We start from the raw sequence: 24,962 nt of genomic DNA, 5'->3' as shown, positions 1-24,962 counted from the left end.
CACTTTTTGCAGATGACATGATATTATACATGGGAAACCCAATAGACTCCACGAAAAGTCTACCAGAAATGATACATGATTTCAGCAAAGTCGCAGGATACAAAATCAATGCACAGAAATCAGTTGCATTCTTAAACACTAATAATGAAGCAACAGAAAGACAAATAAAGAACTGATCCCATTCATAATTGCACCAAGAATCATAAAATACCTAGGAATAAACCTAACCAAAGATGTAAGAGATCTGTATGCTGAAAATTATAGAAAGCTAGTGAAGGAAACTGAAGAAGATACAAAGAAATGGAAAAAACATTCCATGCTCAAGGACTGGAAGAATAAATACTGTTAAAATGTCAATACTACCCAAAGCTATCTACACATTCAATGCAATCCCAATCAAAATTGCACCAGCATTCTTCTCAAAGCTAGAGCAAGCAATCCTAAAATTTGTATGGAACCACAAAAGACCCCGAATAGCCAAAGTAATTTTGAAGAAGATGACCAAAGTAGGAGGCATCATAATCCCATACTTTAGTCTCTCCTACAAAGCTATAATCATCAAGACAGCATAGTCTTGGCACAAAAACAGACACATACACCAATGGAATAGAATAGAGACTCCAGAATTGGACCCACAAAAGTATGGCCAACTAATCTTTGACAAAGCAGGAAAAGAATATCCAATGGAAAAAAGACAGTCTCTTTCACAAATGGTGCTGGGGGAACTGGACAGCAACATGCGGAAGAATGAAACTAGACCACTTTCTCACACCATTTACAAAGATAAACTCAAAATGGATAAAGGACCTAAATGTGAGACAGGAAACCATCAAAACCCTAGAGGAGAAAGCAGGAAAAACCTCTTTGACCTTAGCTGCAGCAATTTCTTACTTGACACATCTCCAAAGGCAAGGGAATTCAAAGCAAAAATGAACTATTGGGACCTCATGAAGATAAAAAGCTTCTGCACAGCAAAGGAAACAACAAAACTAAAAGGCAACCAATGGAATGGGAAAGATATTTGCAAACGACATACCGGACCAAGGGGTAGTATCCAAAATCAATAAAGAGCTCACCAAACTCCACACCCAAAAAACAAATAATCCAGTGAAGAAATGGGCAGAAAACATGAATAGACACTTCTCTAAAGAGGACATCCAGATGGCCAACAGGCACATGAAAAGATGCTCCTCATCGCTCCTCATCAGGGAAATACAAATCAAAGCCACACTGAGATATCACCTCACGCCAGTCAGAGTGGCCAAAATGAACAAATCAGGAGTCTATAGATGCTGGAGAGGATGTGGAGAAACGGGAACCCTCTTGCACTGTTGGTGGGAATGCAAACTGGTGCAGCCACTCTGGAAAACAGTGTGGAGTTTCCTCAAAACATTAAAAATAGACCTACCCTATGACCCAGCAATAGCACTGCTAGGAATTTACCCAAGGGATACAGGAGTACTGTTGCATAGGGGCACTTGTACCCCAATGTTTATAGCAGCACTCTCAACAATAGCCAAATTGTGGAAAGAGCCTAAATGTCCATCAACTGATGAATGGATAAAGAAATTGTGGTTTATATACACAATGGAATACGATGTGGCAATGAGAACAAATGAAATAGGGCCTTTTGTAGCAACATGGATGGAACTGGAGAGTGTGATGCTAAGTGAAATAAGTCCTACAGAGAAAGACAGATACCATATGTTTTTCACTCTTATGTGGATCCTGAGAAACTTAACAGAAGACCATGGGGGAGGGGAAGGAAAAAAGAAAAGTTAGAGAGGGAGGGAGCGAAACCATAAAAGACTCTTAAAAACTGAGAACAGTCTGAGGGTTGATGGAAGATGGGAGGGAGGGGAGTGTGAGTGATGGGTATTGAGGAGGGCACCAGTTGGGATGAGCACTGGGTGTTGTATGGAAACCAATTTGACAATAAATTTCATATTAATAAAAAAATAAAATAAAATAATTTTTTATTTTATTTTATTTTTGGGGGTACACTCCTTTGGGTTCTAGATTCCATTTGGTACATGAAACACATATGGCCTACATTAGTAGGGCCTACTATTTTCTCTTTCCTCCGGTTTTTCCTCTGTTGTATCTATTAGAAACATTTCAATCAATAAACCAAATATTTTGAAGCACGAGGAAGGCATTGCAGCTAATGCAATTAGAAATATTGTACAAAGTATGAGGAAAATAAATAAATTTGGTCAGAGAGATGAAGTCAGGAAAAAAAGGAATAACGTGAAGCAATACAGCAGAAGTACTAAATTAATTGAACAGGGAGGAAATTATATTTAATCTCAAAGTACCTCTTTTGACAGCATAGTAACAGAATTATTTGAGATCAGATTTAGCTTCATCTTTGCTTTGTCTGTTTTCAAATCCAAGGAGCAAAGGTATCTTTAGGTATGTTGTTGATTTACATCACACTATCTTATCCTTTATCTGCATGATTCCACTTACAGGAATTCTGAACTATGTATTTTTGTCAACTGCTGAAGTGATTCTCCTCCTAGGTTACTAACCGTATCCTTTATTGTGACTGATTATTAACATATACACACAGTGTAATTTGTGCTTGTTACAACAGGTTTGTTTGTTAGGAAACTGAGGCACACCTGTTTTACATAAATCGCCCAATTTCACATGGTAAATGAGAAATTCAAATTGCAAACTCAGCTGTTCTTACCTCAAACCCACTCTGAACATTGCTTTTCCTTGGAAGTTGAAAACCTTACATGGTTGAAGTATATTAAGTGCCTTCAGAATAACTCTTTCTGAAATTTTAAAAGTAATGCCTTGGTTAAGAAATAGTTTGAAAGAGTTGTATGGCCCATGTCAGACTTTAAAAAGGTTAACAAGATATTACCAGATATAGTTTCCACTGACCTATCAATAGATGTCAACAAACAAACAAACAAAGAAACAAACAAAAACACCAGGATCATAATATGACACTCGGGTTCACTAAGAACCAGGTTCACTAAGAACTCTGGTTTACTAAGAAGTAAAAGAGGAGTTAGCAAAAATATAGATGGAATTAATTCACTCAGCAAACGTTAATTGAATGAATATAACCTCTGGCAGCTTAAGACATTTTGAATGAAGAAAGCTTCAGATCTGCTGTGATTGCAAATTAGTTGATGTGCCATGAAAGTAGAGCTCGTACCTATTATATTGTGCTATTGGGAAGGAAGAAATATTTTAGAAAAGAATCATCTCAACTGCAAGTGAGTTTTCAAAAGATTAATACCCTAGGGATATTGAAAAATAAACCCAGTGCAATGATTATTAAGCATACAATCCATGACTGCTGATTTTAGTCCTAATACAGAATGCTTCTGGAGAATTTTAATGAAGGCTGAATGAACTTCACGTAATAATATATATACCATTTTATTTAACAATGGGAAAATCTGAAAGGAGTAAATGAGAGTGCTCATAAAAGCATTCAGTACTTTTTCTTAACCTTTAAAATAAGTGATAAATAATATCAGCTCAAAAATAAAATTATTCATTTTAAGTTATATGGAACAGAACACTGAACTATGTATTTATTTGGAATCAAGTTAAAACTGAGTAAACTATTAAAATCATCCAATATTTTAAACAAAATTATGAAAAAAATCTGTATTTTGGGTTGAAAACTTTGAAGGCAAATCCAAATAATATAAATGCAGTGTGGTATGAAACAATAACTATTTGATTTATTAGAAATATAACACAGAATCATTTTAAATATTTTCTTATTATACCCTTAATTCTTGATGATATATGCATATTCAGCATGAAATCTAAATATATTAAATATATTCAAGATATTCATTAAGAAGCTGTTATTATTTACCATGAATACATTGTGGCAAAATTATATTTTAAATGTTTTAAACATTGCTGTTTATTATTAAATTTTTATTTGAGTATAGTTGACATAGAATTTACATTAGTTTCAGGTTTAAAACAGTGATTTAACAGGACTACATTATGCTATGTTCACCTTGAGTATAGCTACTATCTTTCACCACACAAAGATACGACAATATCATTGACTTTATTCCTATACTGTAACTTTTATTTCCATAAATCTTTCATTTCATAACTGGAAGCCTGTATCTTCTACTCCCCTTCACATATTTTGCTCATATCCCTCTCTCCCTCCTGGAGTAAACTAATTCTACCTATATTTTGGCTAACTCCTCTTTTTCGAAGATGTTCTCTGAGCAAACCATCAGTTTGTTCTCTGTATTTATAGGTCTGATTCTGCTTTTTGTGGGTTTATTCATCTGTTTTGTTTATTCGATACCACATGTAATTGAACTCATATGGTCTTAGTGTTTCTCTGAATGACTGATTTCACTTAGGATAATAATACTCTCTAGGTCCATTCAGATTGTTACAAATGGTGACATCTCATTCTCTAAAGATCACTGTTTATTTTTATAAAATTTCCCGTTATCTTCCATTTTTACTCTAACCCAATATACAAAATCCAAAAAAATCATCATAAAATGTAAGATTAAATTACAAATATGTATCTAGTACTAAAGATGTTATTTTACTTAAAAAAAAGAATGTGGATCTTTAACATTTCTCATGTTTTATCACATAAACCAACACATATCTTAATTCTTTATTTTCACAGGTATATATATCTATTAGAATGACTAAATCTAAGTTAGTGATTTATCTTTTAGACATAGGTACACCTTTCTCCCTTTATACATTTCTTTATAGCAGATGCTGACAACCTCCCAACCATATTTCCTCATTTATATTACTTCAGTGCATGCTGTACTAACTTATGACTCTGAACATCTGTTCTCTTTGCCTGAAGCTTTCTTTGGTTTCGGTACCCTGCTTTGCCACCCAAAGTTAGACTAGAGTGCCGGAGAAATATTTTCACAAGGAAGTAGCCTTCAACTGATGACTGATGATAATACCTGCATAAATACCCCAGTATCTGTCCCTTGAGACAGGGAGACTCTGAGATGTACATTCTAAAATAACTTCCAGCCTTTCCTCAACAAGGTTAAACTCCAGTACTCACAATGGTAGCTGCATCCATAATAACTCCTTTATTAAACCATTATTTTCCTGTCCCTTCTCTCCCTACTCCTACTTACAATGCATCATTTCTTTCACATTCCAAAAAAAAAATTCACATAGACCTTTGTCTCAAGTTTTACTTTTGGGGAGGGTAATCCAAATTTAGACATGTCTCCGCCTATATTCTGATTTATACTATTACTACTATCTGTAATGTCATTTTTATCTGAGATGAAGTCTACATCTTTCACAGGAGTTTCAATTGTGCATGTCTGGGGATGATTATTCCTGAGCCTAACTCTCAAAACACCCAGGAATGTCACATTAACAAGATAGATAAATATCTTGAGTATTTGAATCCTACCACTTATTACAACTCTTAACATCAATTTATCATCTTATTGTCAGTAAAATAAATCTATTATGCTTTCCTGTAAGTACTTTACTTTTTATTGTCTATGTTTATCAAGCACAGCTATTTCAAATAACTGCAAATCACTGTAGACTTTTGTAATGGATTTAGGCATATTTTAATACTCTTCCTCTAAAGATGAGGTCAATGTCATCTTCTCTTGAATTTGAGGAGGGTCTAGGACTGCTCTGACTAGCAGAATATAATTAAAGTGATGCTGCTAATTAGCAGACCAGTTTCCCCTCTAACCCACTCCCCTCTGCAGTGAGAAAGCACAAGTGGCCAGTCATAAACCCACATGGAAAAGACTCTTGCCCTTGATTTACTGGAATAGTCAATCCAGCAATCAGTTACCAGTAATATACAGTAGTAAGCTTGAAAGCAAATCCTCAGGCCCTAGTAGAATTGCCCTATGGTCTATGCATCCAACAGATATAAGATACCCAGCTGAGTGGAATGGATGGTCTACAAAACCATAAGTAAAATAAACTATCTGTTTAAAGTCACTAAGTAATAAAGTAGTTTTTGATGCAGCAACAGATAACTGTAAATACAGAATTCATGCCTTGAAGGGAATGCTGTATTTACAAATACACTTTTAAAACCAAAAAACACTTTAAAAATTTCCTGGTAGTTATCAGTCAGAGATCCTGGCAATATTTCCACATACAAAAAAAAAATCAATATTATTTACCAATTTAAGACTATGAGAAATCTCTTAACGCAGACAAATAAGAAAAAATAAACTTTATGATGTACGAACACTATTGACTTGATAAATCACAAATCAAGGCTATATTGTGAAATATTCTTAAAATTAATAAAATAATAGCTGACATATATTAAACAGTTACTACATAATCAGATTTTTCCTTAATTTTTTTAAATTAATTTATTTATTTTGAGAGAGAGAGAGAGACAGAGCATGGGCAGGGGAGGAGCAGAGAGAGTGGGAGACACAGAACCCGAAACAGGCTCCAAGCTATCAGCACAGAGCACAATGCAGGGCTCAAACCCACAAACCGTGAGATCATGACCTGAGCCAAAGCTGGACGCTCAACCAACTGAGCCACCCAGGCTCCCCAATCAGATTTTTCCCTAAATCTACATATCTGTTAAATGGAAGATACTAAATAGATAATAATAATCTGAGAAAATTGATCTCATCATGGTAATTTGTTCTAAGTCACACAGGAAGTAAGTGAAATGCAAAACATTTTGTCTAAAATCTCTCTGACCACAAATACTGGATAGTTTCTTATGCTTCATATTGCTTCTATGTGTTTTCATATGCTACTCATTAAAATAAAAATCATTCTCAGAATACCCACCATGAGTATACTATCTGTATGTTCTTTAATTTTACTCTCAGGACAGGAATTTTACTCTCAGGACAATTTTTCTTGTGTGTTTTCTCCAGTAGCTAGAGCAGATGCCTAAAGAAATTAGAGTTGAGGCTATAATATACATGAATATATTATATATTCTTTGTCACCTGTTTGTATGCTTATTCTTCCCTCTGTATCACATATTTGGCATCCTTTTATGTTTTTTTAGTGATTGTTCTCTTGCCTACAGTATTCTCTTCTCTCTTCAAAAGCCCATTATACAGAGAAAGAAAGATACAATGTGTTTTCACTGTATCCTGAGAAACTTAACAGAAGACCATGGGGGAGGGGAAGGGAAAAAAAAAAATTAGAGAGGGAGGGAGCCAAACCATAAAAGACTCCTAAAAACTGAGAATAAACTGAGGGTTGATGGGGGTGGGAGGGAGGGAAAGTGGGTGATGGGCATTGCAGAGGGCACCTATTGGGATGAGCACTGGGTGTTGTATGGAAACCAATTTGACAATAAATTTCATATTAAAATAAATACATAAATAAATGTTAAAAATAATTTTTAAAAAGTTTAAATAAAAAACTCATTATATCAACTCACTAAATGTCATTCCCATATGTAGACTCTCCCAATGTCCTTATTAGATCAATTTCTCCCATTAGGGTCTCTGCCAATGTTCTCATTTTCCAACTTGTAGAGCAACCAAGCCTGTCTGGTGCCCCACCAGACTCTGAGCACCCAGCTCAGTTCATAGCAATATTAATAAAGACTCAATATTAAATGAAAATTCAATATGGTTAGTGCTAATAAATAAATTTCTATCAACTATGGGCTTACCCATAGATGAGTTTCCTATAGTTCAAAACTGAAGAGTTTCTGAAATTCACAGGCAATTTTTTAATTTTTTTGTTTGTCCCAATTTTTTAATCAATAAGGTAGTGACTACTACTGATTAGGGAAACAAAGTACCTGGCATGTAGCAAGCACTAAATTTTTTTGAACTTGTAAAAGCAATCACTTCATTTCTTTTTTCTACTGAAAATTATCATTTCATGATAAAATTAACATTCTTCAAGTACAAATTTAGTCACTTCAATTTTCTTTTGTGAACAATGTTTCTGTAGGCTCACCAACTAAGAATTTGAAATTGGTTATATTAATTAACTTTCATAGTTCTTAATTTTATGGACACTTGTCCTCACTTAGTTCATTTCCACTGACACACAGCAACATACACATCAATGCACACACAAAAATGCCAAATTATTAAGACGTATCTCTAGAAGGTTCCATGGGGGTATTGAATTTGTTTACTATTTTGTGACACCCAATGCATTAGTTTTCTGCTGTACTCAAAACAATTTGAATGACTTGCACAATTGCCAACCTTGGTAATCCTGAGGCTAGTTTGGGGATCTAACTCTAAAAAGTTCCAAACTTGCTATCATTGATATTTGTTACAACTTGAAGGCATTGCTGGGAATCTCATTTTCTGTACCCTGCAAGTGTATGAAGAATGAATTTCTCCTCAACTTTACCTTATTTTACCTGGGCCAGACATGTTCTTGTTTACCAAAGCCTCATATTTGCTAGGAGAGACAGACCCACCAGTTTATCCCAAAGGTTCAAATACTAGTCCATTGGATTTGTCCAGAATATTAGTACTCTAACTCTAACTATTATCATAATTTCTTCTCCTGGAATTCAAACATATACATTCATTTAATAAATTGCTTCTTTGTTTTTGTCGTTACTGGATATTTAAATTGAAATGCAAAAATATATTCAATTTAAATCAGTGGAACATTAGAAAGTATATAAACTGAATTTCCAATCTCATGTAACAATTTAGTACAACCTCTGTCACAAAAACATACAAATTATAGACAGAAAGATATCACTTTTCTTTCCCACTAAATGGATTTGTGCTTATATTTAATATTTTTATAAAATGACAAATTCTAATAGGTCATGAAAAGCCATATCCATATTAGTAACTTAACCATTTATCTCCATAGACATTTATATTATTTAAACAATTATATTTTATACTGCTGTAATAACATAAAAAACTGCAACCATATATGTGTATATACACATGTGTATGTATGTGTGTGTGTTGAAGAGGGCCTGATAAAAAATATTTTAGTATACACAGACCCTTTGTCTCTTCCTTCTGTTAAGGAAAAATTGAGACTCAAAGATATTTTTTTCTGTCCATGTTTTCCTACCTTAAACTTACTTATAATTTCCTTAAGCCATAAATAAATGGAGGATTGCAGTGAAAAAATCTAGTTAGTTTTTTATAAAAACATAAATATAAGTTTTATGGGGGGATAGAATTTATAGTAATACTCTATGTGAGGAACAATGACGAGGTATGGACCAAGGGAATGGAAGATTTTAAAACACTGAGAAGAGGGAAATTCAAAACTGTTTGCTTTGCTTTATAATTGGAAACATTTCAATGTACTTTCAGAAGAAAAATATAGTATTAAAGTTATTTAGTAAAATTTTATTTTGATATGATACTACCCTGTTTTGTTTTTGTTTTTATTCGTTTTTGGTTTTATTTGTTTTTATTTTATTTTGTTTTTATTTTTGTTTTGAGATGTAAGGATATATTCATTACATTTCCTTCTATTGTAACTTTCCTGTCTTTCTACGTAACTGAATAGCCAAGGAGGGATTCTCAACTCAGCATTATTTAGGTTCATTTAAATGACATGCTTCATATTCAAAATAAATTTATTTACTAAGACTGTACACTTCAAAGTGTGTACTAAGTTGTAAGATCACTCCTGACAAAATTAGTATAACAATAATGACATACTTATAATTTAACACTCAATAAATTTTAGTGCACTATTCAGTGACACCATTAATTAAAATATTGTTATGGGCGTGCCTGGGTGGCCTAGCCGGTTAAGCATCCAAGTCTTGGTTTTGGCTCAGGTCATGATCTCACTGTTCATGAGACTGAATCCCACGTCAGGCTCTGTGCTGACAGCATGGAGCGTGCTTGGGATTCTCTCTGCCTCTCTCTCTGCCCCTCCCTGTGTGTGCACTCACTCTCACTTTCAAAATTAAATAAACTAAAAAAAATTGTTACTGAATTATAATTTAAACAGACATTTTACAATATAATTTAATATTTTTATAAATAATAGATACGATTTATCAAACTGGTACAAATTTTTGCACTATTAAGGGCTTAGAATCAAGTACATACTTGTTATCATAATATGCTGGGGTTTCTTTAGCCCAATCTTTAAAGCATATTTTACTGTGGAAGATTATTTCTGTTAATAGTGAGAGCTACCCAATATTTCAGTTTCCAAATATAGTTGATAAATATAATAAAATTTAAATCGATAGTGTTTATTCAAGAACAATACATTATTGTCCAAATTCATGGATTTTGTTTTGTACTATTTCTAAACCCTAATGCTGGTTAGTAATCGCCTGTCCCAAGTAACAAAAAACAAACGAGAAAGGAGAAATTAATGATTCCCTATCTTAAATAAATCTTAGGTCCCATCAACATATTGTCCAAGTGATTTATAGAATTTTAAGGTATATATCTGGATGTTGTCTTTATGGTCAGCTAAACTAAATCCCTCAACTATACATGAAGACAGTGGGCTAGGAAAGAAAGGCAAGTGGTGGCATGCAGATGAGATCTTACTTCCTAGCTGTGTTTCATTAACTGATTTATCTCAGTAGAAACATCGAGTAAGTGCGTACCCACAGTCATACCTCTGTCTTCTAACTCAAAATTTATTGTTCTTTTCATTCTACTAGGTCATATCATAAACAACTATATGAAGTCAATAGCATGGTCATAGCATGACCACTTAATTTGAAAGCACTTAACTCTCTCTCACACACATTCACACACACTAACAAAGAAAGAATAGTACCTTAGAGAAAGAAATTTCTATACCATAAGGCTCATGTAGAAAAAGACAGACAGAGAGAGACAGAGACAGAGAGAGAGATACCACTACTTAGATGATATTCCTTGCCTAGCAAAATGATGAAAAAGCAAAAAAACAAAAACAACAACAAAATTAATGTCTTTAAATAGTGAGCTCTATGTAACAGCAATAGTTCAAATTTATAAATAAAACAGCAGTATGAGAATGAATAAAATCTTCATTCTCAGAATAAATTTTCCTTATTTGATTCTAGTTTTGATAGGTTTTGTAGATATATTTAATATGTCTGACAATAGAATAGCATCCTTTAGACCTGAATGTGAGACAGGAAACCATCAAAACCCTAGAGGAGAAAGCAGGAAAAGACCTCTCTGACCTCAGTCGCAGCAATTTCTTACTTCACACATCCCCAAAGGCAAGGGAATTCAAAGCAAAAATGAACTATTGGGACCTCATGAAGATAAAAAGCTTCTGCACAGCAAAGAAAACAATCAACAAAACTAAAAGGCAACCAACAGAATGGGAAAAGATATTTGCAAATGACATATCGGACAAAGGGCTAGTATCCAAAATCAATAAAGAGCTCACCAAACTCCACACCCAAAAAACAAATAATCCAGTGAAGAAATGGGCAGAAAACATGAATAGACACTTCTCTAAAGAGGACATCCAGATGGCCAACAGGCACATGAAAAGATGCTCCTCATCGCTCCTCATCAGGGAAATACAAATCAAAGCCACACTGAGATATCACCTCACGCCAGTCAGAGTGGCCAAAATGAACAAATCAGGAGACTATAGATGCCGGAGAGGATGTGGAGAAACGGGAACCCTCTTGCACTGTTGGTGGGAATGCAAACTGGTACAGCCACTCTGGAAAACAGTGTGGAGTTTCCTCAAAACATTAAAAATAGACCTACCCTATGACCCAGCAGTAGCACTGCTAGGAATTTACCCAAGTGATACAGGAGTACTGATGCATACGGGCATTGTACCCCAATGTTTATAGCAGCACTCTCAACAATAGCCAAATTGTGGAAAGAGCCTAAATGTCCATCAACTGATGAATGGATAAAGAAATTGTGGTTTATATACACAATGGAGTACTACATGGCAATGAGAAAGAATGAAATATGGCCCTTTGTAGCAATGTGGATGGAACTGGAGAGTGTGATGCTAAGTGAAATAAGTCCTACAGAGAAAGACAGATACCATATGTTTTCACTCTTATGTGGATCCTGAGAAACTTAACAGAAACCCATGGGGGAGGGGAAGGAAAAAGAAAAGAGGTTAGAGTGGGAGGGAGCAAAACCATAAAAGACTCTTAAAAACTGAGGACAGTCTGAGGGTTGATGGGGGGTGGGAGTGAGGGGAGTGTGGGTGATGGGTACTGAGGAGGACACCTGTTGGGATGAGCACTGGGTGTTGTATAGAAACCAATTTGACAATAAATTTCATTTATTAAAAAAAAAGAATAGCATCCTTTAAATTTTTGCTTTGTTTTTAATGTTGCCAGCAGTCTCTGACAGAGCTAAAATTTACCAACACTGAATTAACCATAATACAGAGATTTTAAGCAATAGAAACTCACAGTACACATTAAGAGACTAATGCTTACAAAGAAGGGGATTCACGTAGAAAATCAGATTAGGACTTTAGTGCTTTACATCATTGTCAGCCAACAACAGCCCTAGTGTTCTCTTTCATTCATGAATACTAGGACCTTGCTCAGTGACTCAGAGTGCCTAGACTAGAGCACTGTCTTGAATGAGGAAGTCATCCAAATAGTTAAGTGAACAGATAAAATACAAAATCATATTCTCTGGATGGTGATGTAGATATACAAACATATCAGGGACAATCCTGGTAACCTCATCTTCTTTGAAGATCATTGTACCAAGAATGGGCACATGCAATTTGATCAGATGTATATAAAATGAATTGAACTCCATTTTTGATGTTTGACAGCTTTTAGCTTCATCTCTTCCACTTCCCTTTGCCTCACATCTGAACAAGCTGATAAGAAAGCCTGGGTGCTCCCTGATTTGACAAAAGAGGTAGTTTCAAACTACACATGCTTTCTTTTTTTTTCATTATTATTATTATTTTTTTTACTATTTATTTTTAGAGAGAGAGAGACAGAGTACAAGCAGGCAAGGGGCAGAGAGAGAGGGAGACACAGAATCCGAAGCAGGCTCCAGGCTCCGAGCTGTCAGCACAGAGCCTGAGTCAGGGCTCAAACTCATGGACCGCGAGATCATGACCTGAGCCGAAGTCAGATCCTCAACTGACTAAGCCACCCAGGCGCCCCAAAACTACACATCTTTAAAACCACCCTACATTACCATAGTAACCCTCAGCCCTGCCACACCCCCTAAATACTATAAACCTTAAACCAGTCTCCCATCCTTGTACTCTTAAGCTATTTTAGTTCCAATTTTAGGAGATCTACCCTGTTATCCACAAGGGTCTCAATATGTGAGTAATGAAACCTCCTATGTTCTCAATTTGTATGTGGTATCATCAGTCTTGATATCTGAACTATTGTCTATAGCTTGGCCAGAACAGTGCATAAATCAGAAGACACATCTATAACCTTCTGCTTCTTGATGTGAATGTTGAACTTGCTCTAGTACCTGGCTCTCCTTAGGATTATTTACTGCATTATGCTTTAAATTACCATCAAATCCAAGTATTTTCTCTAGAAATTCCTTTCTTTGCTTATGTTAGCCACATTATGTATCTTTTATTTATATCCAATATCTCAATTGATTTCTGAGCAACTGTTTATCTTTGCATGTGGTATTTATTTATTTATTTATTTACTTTAAAAGATTAACTTAAGGCACCTGGGTGTCTCAGTGGATTAAGTGTCTGACTTCAGCTCAGGTCATGACCTCATGGTCCGTGAATCCAGTCCATGAGTTCGAGCCCCACATCAGACTCTGTACTGACAGCTCGGAGCCTGGAGCCTGCTTTGGATCCTGTGTCTCCCTCTCTCTCTCTGCCCCTCCCCTGCCCACACTCTGTGTCTCTCTCTCAAAAATAAACATTAAATTTTTTTTAATAAAATAAAAAATAAAATAAAAGGTTAACTTATTCTGTGATCAGAAAAAAATGCATATATGCTGATATACATACATATTATAATATATTATTACATAATTGTTGTGGTTAATTTTACTTGTTAAATTGACTAAGCCACAGAGTGTCCAGATATTTGGTGAAATATTATTCTCAGTGTGTCTAAGGGGATGTTTTAAATGAAATTAGCATTTGAAACAGATGAGTAAAGAAGAATGACCTCCCTAATGTGGGTGGGCCCCATCTGTCAATTGGAAGGCAGAGCAAAACAAAAAGGCTGACCCTTCCACAAATAAAAGGGAGTTCCATCTTCCTGACTGCCTTGAGCTGGGACTTTGATTTTTTTTTTCCTGCTTTGAATTCCAACTGAAACACTGGCTCTTCTTGGGTTTCATACCTGTTGACCTTCAATTGGACTATACACTATCAGCTCTCCTGGATCTCCAGCTTGCCAACTGCAGATCTTAGAACTTTTCAGCCTCCACAACATGTGAGCATGTGTGTGTGTGTGTGTGTGTGTGTGTGAGTGTGAGTGTGAGTGTGAGTGTGTGTGTGTGCGTGCGTGTATACTCATGCTATTGAATCTGTTTCTCTGGAGAGTTCTGGCTAACTCAATAATTTTATTTTAATATTTACTGTTGTAGCAAATATATTTTCTATTTTCCTATTTCCTATATTTCATATACACTAAGTCACTTTTCCGTTAAAAATAAAGGGAACTAAAAATTGATGAAAAAAGTAAAGTTACTGAACTGGTTACTGAGATAAAATTATTTAAAGGCCAAAATCAAGAGAATTGAAATCTAGGAGATTCAAGTGAGAAGTGCTATACTCATCCCATATCTTATTTAAAAATATACATATATAAGTGTATATATATGTGTATATATATATATATATATATATATACACATATATATGTATTTGCATTTTAATGATGCTTACATTTAAATGAGATTTTAGAGTACTGTGTATCATACTTTTGAAAGCCTAGTTGCTCAAAAGGCCATAGAGTATTAGTATATTAAGAGCATGTATCTACTTAGAGGAAGGATGTCACGGGTTATGTGTCTTCCAAGTGTAATGCTCCAATGATTGAATATATAAAAACTATTGCATACTGCCTTACTGGTTTGTTATTTTATTTACTTACAAGGAATGCCATGTGATGTTGTATACAAAAGTTAAAGCGCAATAATAAGCTTTATTGGAAAACGCTGATAAGCAAAGTTGTTCTCATTGAAATGCATGCATTTTAAATACAATTTTCTTTTATTCTACTCTTTATGTTCTCCTAAGTGCTATCACCGTGTTACCATGGTTATTCAGGTGTTAATAACTGACTTCAATTTTAAGAATTGTTCTTAAAAGTATTCTTTAATACTGTGCCTACAATGACTCTACCACAGAAAAGATCTTTTCAAGTTTTGCATATTTGGCAAAACTTTATCTGATCAATAAATCTCACATGCTTGCATTTCTTAAGAGTAGATCTTTTTCTCCAGAGGAGTATAGTGCTAGATTCTTTACTTGGAATTATCAGAGTAATTACTGTGTGTTATACTTATTAACAATATTCATGAACTCTCTCATGAATCAAAATATATTTCTCATGCTAACTCACTTGTAACATAAACTACTGTTTAGTTTTGCAATCATAAGACATGAAAAGATAAATGTATTTATTATGCATTAGGAAGAGCAACATTTTAAGATATACAAACAGCAGATGCACATGATTTATCCCTTGGTACAAAGGCAGATCAACTGAGAATACAATCATAAGATAAAATAATAATCTATGTCCTTTATTCAAAGCATCATTTTATCTTCTGATTCTTTAAATTATTTATTGTTTCCTCCAAATTTGCTATCCAGTCTCTACACAGTACACCTCAATATGTAGCTATGCAACTAACAACATACAGCATAAATAATAAGAAATATCAATATGTCACCTCCACAATCAAACCTAGCTCATTATTGCTAGATATTAATTCCATTGGAAATGGCTTTCCTGACTTACCACCATAAGTTTCAAGAACTAACATGAGGTTTTCCTTGCCTCTGCAATATTAAAAGCATATGTCAAGATGGGTCTTCATTGGTGGTAAAACTTGCTGACCCACAGTAAACAGGGGGCTGCTGAGGTGTTCAGGTATTTTGTTAAAGCAACAGAATCTATCCGATTCTGTGTTATACACTTTTCTAGATATTTTACACAGAATTCTCACAATAACATTGTGAGGTATGATCTATAAATATAAAAACGAAGAAAACCACCTTTCTGCTTTGAAGGAGGTTAAACATAGGGTAAAGAAAACACATTTGCAGAATTGATTTATCCTGCAATACAATAAACAATATAATAGAACTATGTCAAGAGACCAGAGTCCAGATAACTGAGTGAAAGAATAGTGAGGATGCCTTCACGAAGGAAGCAATATTTGAATTGGAACCATGAGGATGAGTAGAATTTTTTCAGATGAAGAAGGGTGGAAAAAAATTCTTAGCAATAATGTAAGTCCAAACTGTCAACAAATAGGGTGTGTTCAGTTTGGTAAAATGCATATTGAAGAAAATGTGTATGGGGTCATGGTGATACATGGCATAGGATTTACCTTATGGAATTTAAATGTATAATCAAATAATATAGATTAGTCCAATATTTATGATGTATAGGGTATGTTATTAGAGTATAGCGATGAAAGAGAAGGCGAGGAGGTCAGCTGACTCTATATAGATACTGAGGTTTAGCATTATTAGTTACAAGAGATGGCAAAGTTAGAAGAGAAACTAATCAATCATTAGACACACAGGATGAGTAGCTTAATATTCTTCTCTGTTGAATATCGCCTTTTTCCCCAAAATTCTCTTTTCTCATATTCCATGCCAATTTCTTTAAAATACTAAATTAAGAATAAATATTAAAGTTAAGAAAATACCACTTTCTTTAATATGTAGCATATTCATTTTTATTCATTTCTAGACCCACTCCCACTCCCTTATTTTTTATGATATAACATTTAATAATGAGCCTCTTCTAAAGAGCCTTCTTATTCACAAACTTCCCCATCTGAATAAATGTTACATAAAAAAAGCCAAATTCATTAAACTAAAACATTCCTCTGTTTAAATGCTTTTTCTGCCTGAAATATTAAAATAAATTGGTTAATTACTGACTTAAGACTAGATCATTTTATTTGTGGCAAAATTTCAATAAATTTGCTCAACCTACTGTTTCCTTTTAAGCCACTTAAGTTTAGTGAAATTATTATTTGGTTTTCCTTTCACAGTTACATGATTGTCCCAGTTTGTTCCCACATGTTATATTATCTGCATTAGTAGTATTAGTTGCCACGTTCTCTAAGTTCTAATTCTTACAACCTTCAAAAACCAACTAATTATCCTCTGTAGTATACTTATGAAGAAATAGTTTCTTAAAGAGCTTGCCTCATTTGGGTGTTGGTATTTATCATCAGGGAGCGGAACAGACAACCTTGACTTGCTTGCCCTTGGCTTTCCTGGCTTTCCCAAGTACCAAGAACTTAAGGGAAGTTCTAAACTTCAATTAACTATCTCATTTCTAAAATAACTATAATATATTTCCCCATTTTATACGTGGTTCATGATTAACATTTTTTTGGTATATGAGTCTCAGACATAACGTAGAGAGCATCAGAAGATGCTGGAATTAAAGCCTTATGAGGTAACTGGATGGAATGTGTGGGTTTACACCCCTGGTGGAAGACAGGGTGGCTCACCAAGTAGTGGTCCAATACACGCTGAAGTTGAATCCATTTAAAGGACAATCATTTCAAACATTCTCCAGAAACACACTTTTTTGCTGTTGTTGCTGTTGTTCATTTAAGCGGAGGTATTCTGGTAAATTTTCACTTTCTACTCGATACAATACTTATATAAATTGTTTTATACTAGGAAGGTACATTTTTCAACTCAGAAAAAAAGCTCAGCTTCAGTACTTAATGTTCAAATATTTGGCTACAGAGAAACACTTAAGAAATTCTCCAAGAGTACTATTCAAAGCACTTTACATAAATGTAATTCAATTAAACTAAACACTCAGATTAAAATATTGTAGTAGACAGTTTGTAAAAAAAAAAAAAAAAAAAGTGCTGCATTCATCCCTGCCTCTGGGTCCATAAGATAGTGAGTCTCATGTCCCCAGCCCTTTCCCCAGCCACCCCAGCCAGAGCCAGCAAAACGGAGCACCCTGCTTACTTACAGCTGATTTCAGTGGCATGAGAGTGCTGACAGGGGACCAGAAGAGCTACCCCACTGTGTTGTGCCCAATTTTCTGATCCACATAACTTGACCTGAATAATGTTGTTTTAAGCCACTTTATTTGAGTTAGTTTGTTACACGGAACTAAATAACTGATATAAATATTACACACAGACCTAAATACTTAAAGGGCTTTGTCCATAGAGAAACCAAACGTAAATCCTGAAAACACAGGAAATGAGTGCTACATATGAAATCATATATATTTCAGCCTAAGCTACTCCCAGAGAAAAATATGCCAGAAATTATTTGGTTTTATTATAATTGTAAAGATGTATACTTGACCTAAGAATTACTATAAAGTATCACTGAATATAAGAACTGACTTAGATAAAATTTGAAGGTTCCAGATAAAGAAACAATATTATAATTGAGAAAAGTAATAAAATTAATAAATATCAGGTTCATTGAGGAATAAGGGAGACAAGAAGAGAAACCAAATTTACACATAATTTGAAATGGCACAAGGGATAAAATCAGTCACAAAGAACAATCTCTGAAGTGTAAGGTAATTGATTAAACACAAAAAATAAAACTATAAACTTTTTTAAAGCTAATTCACTTAAGGGCCAAAATTGAATTTTTATTCAAACCAGATCAGAAAGATTTTACAGTTAACAAACCATTGCACACATCCATCCCTACACACAAAATTTTAAATGCATACATCAGCAAGAGAGAAAAGGATCCAGAAAATAAGATCTGGTATGCAAATAAAATGAAGAATAAGGCAATAGTTATGTAGATAATATAATTTTGACTGTAAAATAGTAGTAACTGTAGTAGTAGCAATATAAAATAAACAGAAACCAAAAATATTAGAGAATTGGGCCACCTGGACGGCTCAGTCGGTTAAGCATCTGACTTCTGCTCCGGTCATGATCTTGCAGTTCATGAGTTCGAGCCCCGCATTTTGCTGTTGCAGAGCCCACTTTGGATCCTTTGTTTTCCTCTCTCTCTGCCCTTCCCCCACTCACACTCTTTCTCTTTCTCAAGAATAAACATTTTAAAAAATATTAGAGAATTAAAATACTGGAGAAAATTAAGCAATGAGGCTAGCAGTTAGATTTAAGTTTTCTGCAGTCCTTACACAGCTTTATGTTTGGAATAAGGAATAGACTCGCTTAAGTAGGCTTGTCAGAGTTTTAGGTAAAAACCACGAACAGAAGAGAAATAGAGGAAGCAAAATTTATGAACTAGGAAAGGGAAATTGATTGATTTTAATAAACTCAGTATAATCAGTATATATAAAAGAAGCCAGTAAAGTATACATGTATCTACACATATATAGAGAGAGCTACGTCAAGAGAACAAAGTCCACATAACCAAGGGAAAGAATAGCCAGGGCACCTTCATAGAAGAACCAATATTTGAATTGGACATGTGAAGATGAATAGAAATTTTAAAGTACTCTGATTAAAGTACAAAATGTGTATTTTATTGTATATAAAATACATAGTAATGTGTAAATATATGCCCATATCAAAGTAAAAGTGAGTAAACTTAAATAAAAGAATTAGAAAAACTGTCAGGTCTGATTACAAAATCAACAAAGAAGCCAAAAACATTGAAATCATCTATATGGTCTCTAAAAAAGAGAAATGCCTTAAGCAAAGTAATCAGAAGGAACAAAGTTAAATCATAGAAAAATACAAATTGTAAAAATATTTTCTTGTCAAAAGGTGAAAGGTTAGAAAAAAGGTAATTAGACAAAAATAGATCAATAAATTGTACTACAAACAATGCTAATGCTAATAATGATAACAACATATGCTTGGGCAGCACTTACAGTATTTCAGGGATTCTTCCAACCCCTTAATATTGACTTAGGTCACTAGAAAGGAGAACCTGAGAAAGTATTCAAGTTCTAATGATTTCATTGGTAGTTTCAAATCCAGGTCTGCAAGAATGAGTCGTATAGACTAAAGACAAAGGAGAAGGCAATGACATATAATGTGATAAACAGGGGCAAATTTTTTAAAAAGTTTTAAAAATATATAATAATGGACTGTTTGTGAGGAAGTATTTTTGCTCAGATGCAGTACTTCTGAAGAATTAACACAATTTACAAGTGTCAAGGAATGGCCACAGTTGTTTTTGGCATAATGACAATAGAGTCAAATAATTCAGAAGATATCGTAATCTTCAATGTTTGTGGACCCTAATAACAGAATTTCAAAATTTATGAAGCAAAAAAGTAAGAGAAATAGACAAATCCACAATTATAGCTGAGCTGGAAGATTAAAATATCCCTCTTTTCATAATTAAAGGAACTAGAAAGCCAAAGAGAAAGAATATATATAAAAAAAATTAAAAACAACGATCTCAATAGCTTGCCATACTTGTCATTTGTAAAACTTAAAGCCAGAAACTACAGAGCAAACATTTATTTTCAAATGTACACAGGAAGTCAAATAAAAATGACAAAAGACACAAATAGAACCATGAAATTGCATTCTACAAATTTAAAATGGGTGAAATTATACAGAGAGTGTTCTTTGACCAAAACAGAATAAAACCAGGTATCAACAAAAGTAAAATTCTGGAAAATCCAAATATTTAAAAATTAAACAACATTCTTCTAAACAACCATGACAACCATTTCCACAAGTGTTTCATTAGGCTCCTCATTTAAAACAAGTAGCAAGATTCTATGCCCACAATTAGGCACTCCCTCCATATCCAAATGTGGGCAGACAAATCTGTATGAAAGAGCAACCAAGAGAAACAGTGTAGGAACCAAATATCTGAAGAGTAACACAAGTTAGTATCAGTAACACTGATAACCAGTGACAAATTTCTTTCTGAAATAGATGGATGGAACCAACCAAAAAATTAACTAATAATATAAAAGATTTAATAAGTTGAATCTATATAAAGAATCCTACAATTAATAATTTATAAATACAAACCCTGTCTTACATGTCAAAAATGATTATAAAGAAAACATTTCACTAAGAGAGGCATGTTCTGTCACATATTAAAAAATAAATGTTTTATATTAAACTTAATATTCTTTTCCTAAATATTGGAAATAAGAGGAACATTTCAACTCACCTTGTGAAGTAGGCATAATTTTGATAACCAAAAAGATACAAGCTAGAAAATGTATAGACTAACCTCATATAAAGTATGAATGGAAAATTACCATACAAAACAGTAGCTAAACATGTCTAATACTGTATAAGGAAAAATTCATTGTATCCAATTGATTTTACTCCAGGGATATAAGTTTTGCTTGCCATTTGAATAATATAAGTTAAATTCACCATATCAGCTAACTAAAGGGGAAAAAAAAGTCATCATTATAATGGGAGGATAAAACAATCAATAAACTTCAACACCTGTTTATTATACCTATGTTCAGCAAACTGGAAATAGAGAATAACGCTCTGCTCTCATAAAGGATATTTTCCAAAAACCTATAACAAACGTTAAAGAATGGTTTACAATATTCCATTTAAAATCAGAAATGAGATATAATTATTTCCATCTGGCAGTGTGTCTGAGAGCAAGGTCTATGCAGATGAGAAAATAAAATAAAATTCATAGAAACAAGACAGAAAAATGCTACTTCTGTTCACAAATGATATATGGATTTTTTTACATTTATTTTTCCTGAGAGACAGACAGAGAAAGAGAGTGCGAGCATGAACGGGGGAGCGGCAGAGAGAGGAGAACCAAATCCAAAACAGGCTCCAGCTGTCAGCACAGAGCCTGACGAAGGGCTGGAACCCACGAACCATGAGATCACGACCTGAGCCGAACTCAGACGCTCAACCAACTGAGCCACCCAGGTGCCCCATATATGGTTTTCTTGAAAAGAAATGCAGAATAGAAACAATTAGAACATGTAAGTGAGAGTAACAATATTGCTAGATATAGGTTCATTATTTATTTAAGTATTTACTTAATATACACAATATGTAAATATAAGATATTTAGGAACTAAGCTAAATTAATTTGTATTTTACGGTAAAAATAATAACACGTCTTTGAATATATTAAAGAAGAACTAAATTAATGGAATAAGAAAAAGATAATGAATGCAAGTGTAGAGAACAAAAATAGGCCTACACAAATTGAAAAACAAATTGAAAAATGGCAGGAATGGCATTGCAGATAAATGGGGCAAGTTTGCCTGACAGGTTACTAACTGGTGTTGGGGTGTAGATTTAGCCAAATGAGAAAAAATGGACTGTAATTCATGTCATTAACAATCATCGGTTCTGAGTAAATTATAAGAATAAAATATAAAATATAACTATGCAATAGCATTGGTAATTATTTTATAGCTAATATTATACAATTGATATATAATATGTAACATTATGTATTAAAATATTTTATACAATTGGTATATAATATGTAATCTTATATATTAAAAGATATAACATAGATATATCTATATAAGATATAGAGTGGTAATTATATTACTGATAATACATTCCAGTTACGTAATACTAAAATAGTAATAATAAATATTATTCTTATCACTAAAGTTCACTGAATACTTAACTGTGACAACCAGTGATCTAAGGAATTTAATTCTCCAGAAACCTGTAAATCTGGCATTTTAATGCTCCCTATTTAAGCAGGAACTGTAACATAGAGAGGATAAGCAGCTCATCAGAAGTTATAAAGTTAGCTAATATGTCAAGATATTTTTCATCATCTGACATGACCTTGTGCTGGTTATTTCAAAAGTTAGAAATATTTCCCCAAAAAATTGATGCACATGGATGTGATTTAACATATAAAGATTACTTCTGATGACAGTGATTTTAAAAGAAAAACTATCCAAAAAACTTAAATACCACTTACTACATGCACATACACACAAAAAAACAACTAAGTGAATTGGGTAATATTTGAACAAAGGTAGACGTTATAGCTTTGAGGTTAAATTACTTTCAATTAAAAGGATCCACATTGATGAATCTCCTAAATATAATACTGAATCAAGAAGTTACAAAGGACTATATTAAAAGCGTGGCAGCTTTATAAAGACATATAAAATCAAACAACATGCTTCCTTAGGCATATATACATAGAAAATAAAACATACCAAAAAAAGCAAAGAATATACAGTATATACTTTTTGTGTATCTTATATCTTTATCTCTCTCTCTTCCTCTACCATCTACCTACCTACCTACCTATCATTTATCTATCTACGTAAAACAGAGAGTTTGGAATTATCAACCTTCAAGAATATTTTTTTAATTTTTTTAATTTATTTATTTCTGAGAGAGAGAGAGACAGAGTGCGAGCGGGGGAGGGGCAGAGAGAGAGGGAGACACAGAGTCCAAAACAGGCTCCAGGCTCTGAGCTGTCAGCACAGAGCCCGACGCGGGGCTCGAACTCATAGACGGTGAGATCATGACCTGAGCCGAGGTCGGACGCTTAACCAACTGAGCCACCCAGGCGCCCCAAGAATATTTTTTAAGGAGATGAATTCATTAAGCAATGTGTATGAATGGATCCCGAGTTGTTTTTAGGAGTGTTAGTTGAATGTCATCTTTATTGAAACCATCAAATATTCATTCTTTAGAAAAGGAAAGATTGAAAAGTTTGCAGTATTTGTGTTTTATATTTAATTCTCAACAAAATATTACATATCTTACCGCTATAAAGGCTACAGTAATCATCAGCAGTTCAAATTTTTATGATAAGATAAATAATGAAATATGTCTCTTGTGGTTATTTCACATATAGAAATACTAATTATAATAGGGAAATTAACATATCCTTCTAAAAGAGAGTGATATTGAATTCAATTTTTTAATGAGGGAAATATAACTGTTAGACAGAAATTATTACTGATACAATCTTTTTAATACCTCTAATCCAATTCTTGTCACCCCAAGGCAATCAGAAAAGTATTCTCTAAGCAATTTACTCTACCCATGGGTAATGAACCTAAAACAGCACAAAACAAAAACAGGGTAAGCACCAGAGACCTAAATGCAGATATTTTAATAGTGCCTGCATTTTTCCTTATTTGTTAACCAGTGAATTGAGAGCTGTGCTCCTGGCAGATGTATCTCTGAGCCCTGACCTCCATTTCAAACAGAGCATATCTACTTTTTTTCTTTTTATTGGATTGTTTGATATTGGTCTTTTAAGTAAGATTTTGGTTTGAACAAATGGGTCCACGACTAAACATAGCCAAAAAACACCAATGTGAAAACCCATCCTGCTGTGAAAGATGGTCTGCCTATAGCAACCATATGCCCATATATAAATATTAGTATATAAACAAATATATAAACTGTACTATTTATATTAGAGAATATGCTAAGATATATACTCAATTGAATAAAAATAATAATAGGCCAGATTTTTCACTTAAAATGTGTTTATGCATTCATCAATTGACTTTAATATATGGACATTGCTTAATGGTATTCTTAGGACATATTCAAAATTACCAAAAGTTATTTAATGTATGTCTAACAGTGAGTATTTATCACCTTACAACATAAGGTCCTGATTTTCCTTATAAACTGAAAGCATTTGATTCATATTTGTTAGATGCATAAAAGTATGTTTGTCATATTTTTTTCCTTACATAGGAAATTGGAAATAAAATTTTATTGTATGTACTGTACTAAGAAATTAATGTATCTATCCTAAAAGAGGAGAAGTAAGGTCAAGGGCAGAGCTCAAATAACATAAAAGTTTAATTTTGAATGAAAATGAAGTATAATAAAATGTATAGAATCTTTTCCAAAAATGTAATAAAAGATTCTATTCCTCCCTCATCCATTTATTCTTTCCAACAGTTGTCTTTCACTTTTCTTTTATTTAATTTAACCATTTAA

This window comes from Felis catus, chromosome A1, assembly GCF_018350175.1.
Source record: "Felis catus isolate Fca126 chromosome A1, F.catus_Fca126_mat1.0, whole genome shotgun sequence".
NCBI lineage: Eukaryota > Metazoa > Chordata > Mammalia > Carnivora > Felidae > Felis > Felis catus.
The sequence above is the reverse complement of the archived record's forward strand: the minus strand, read 5'-3'. Positions refer to the sequence as shown.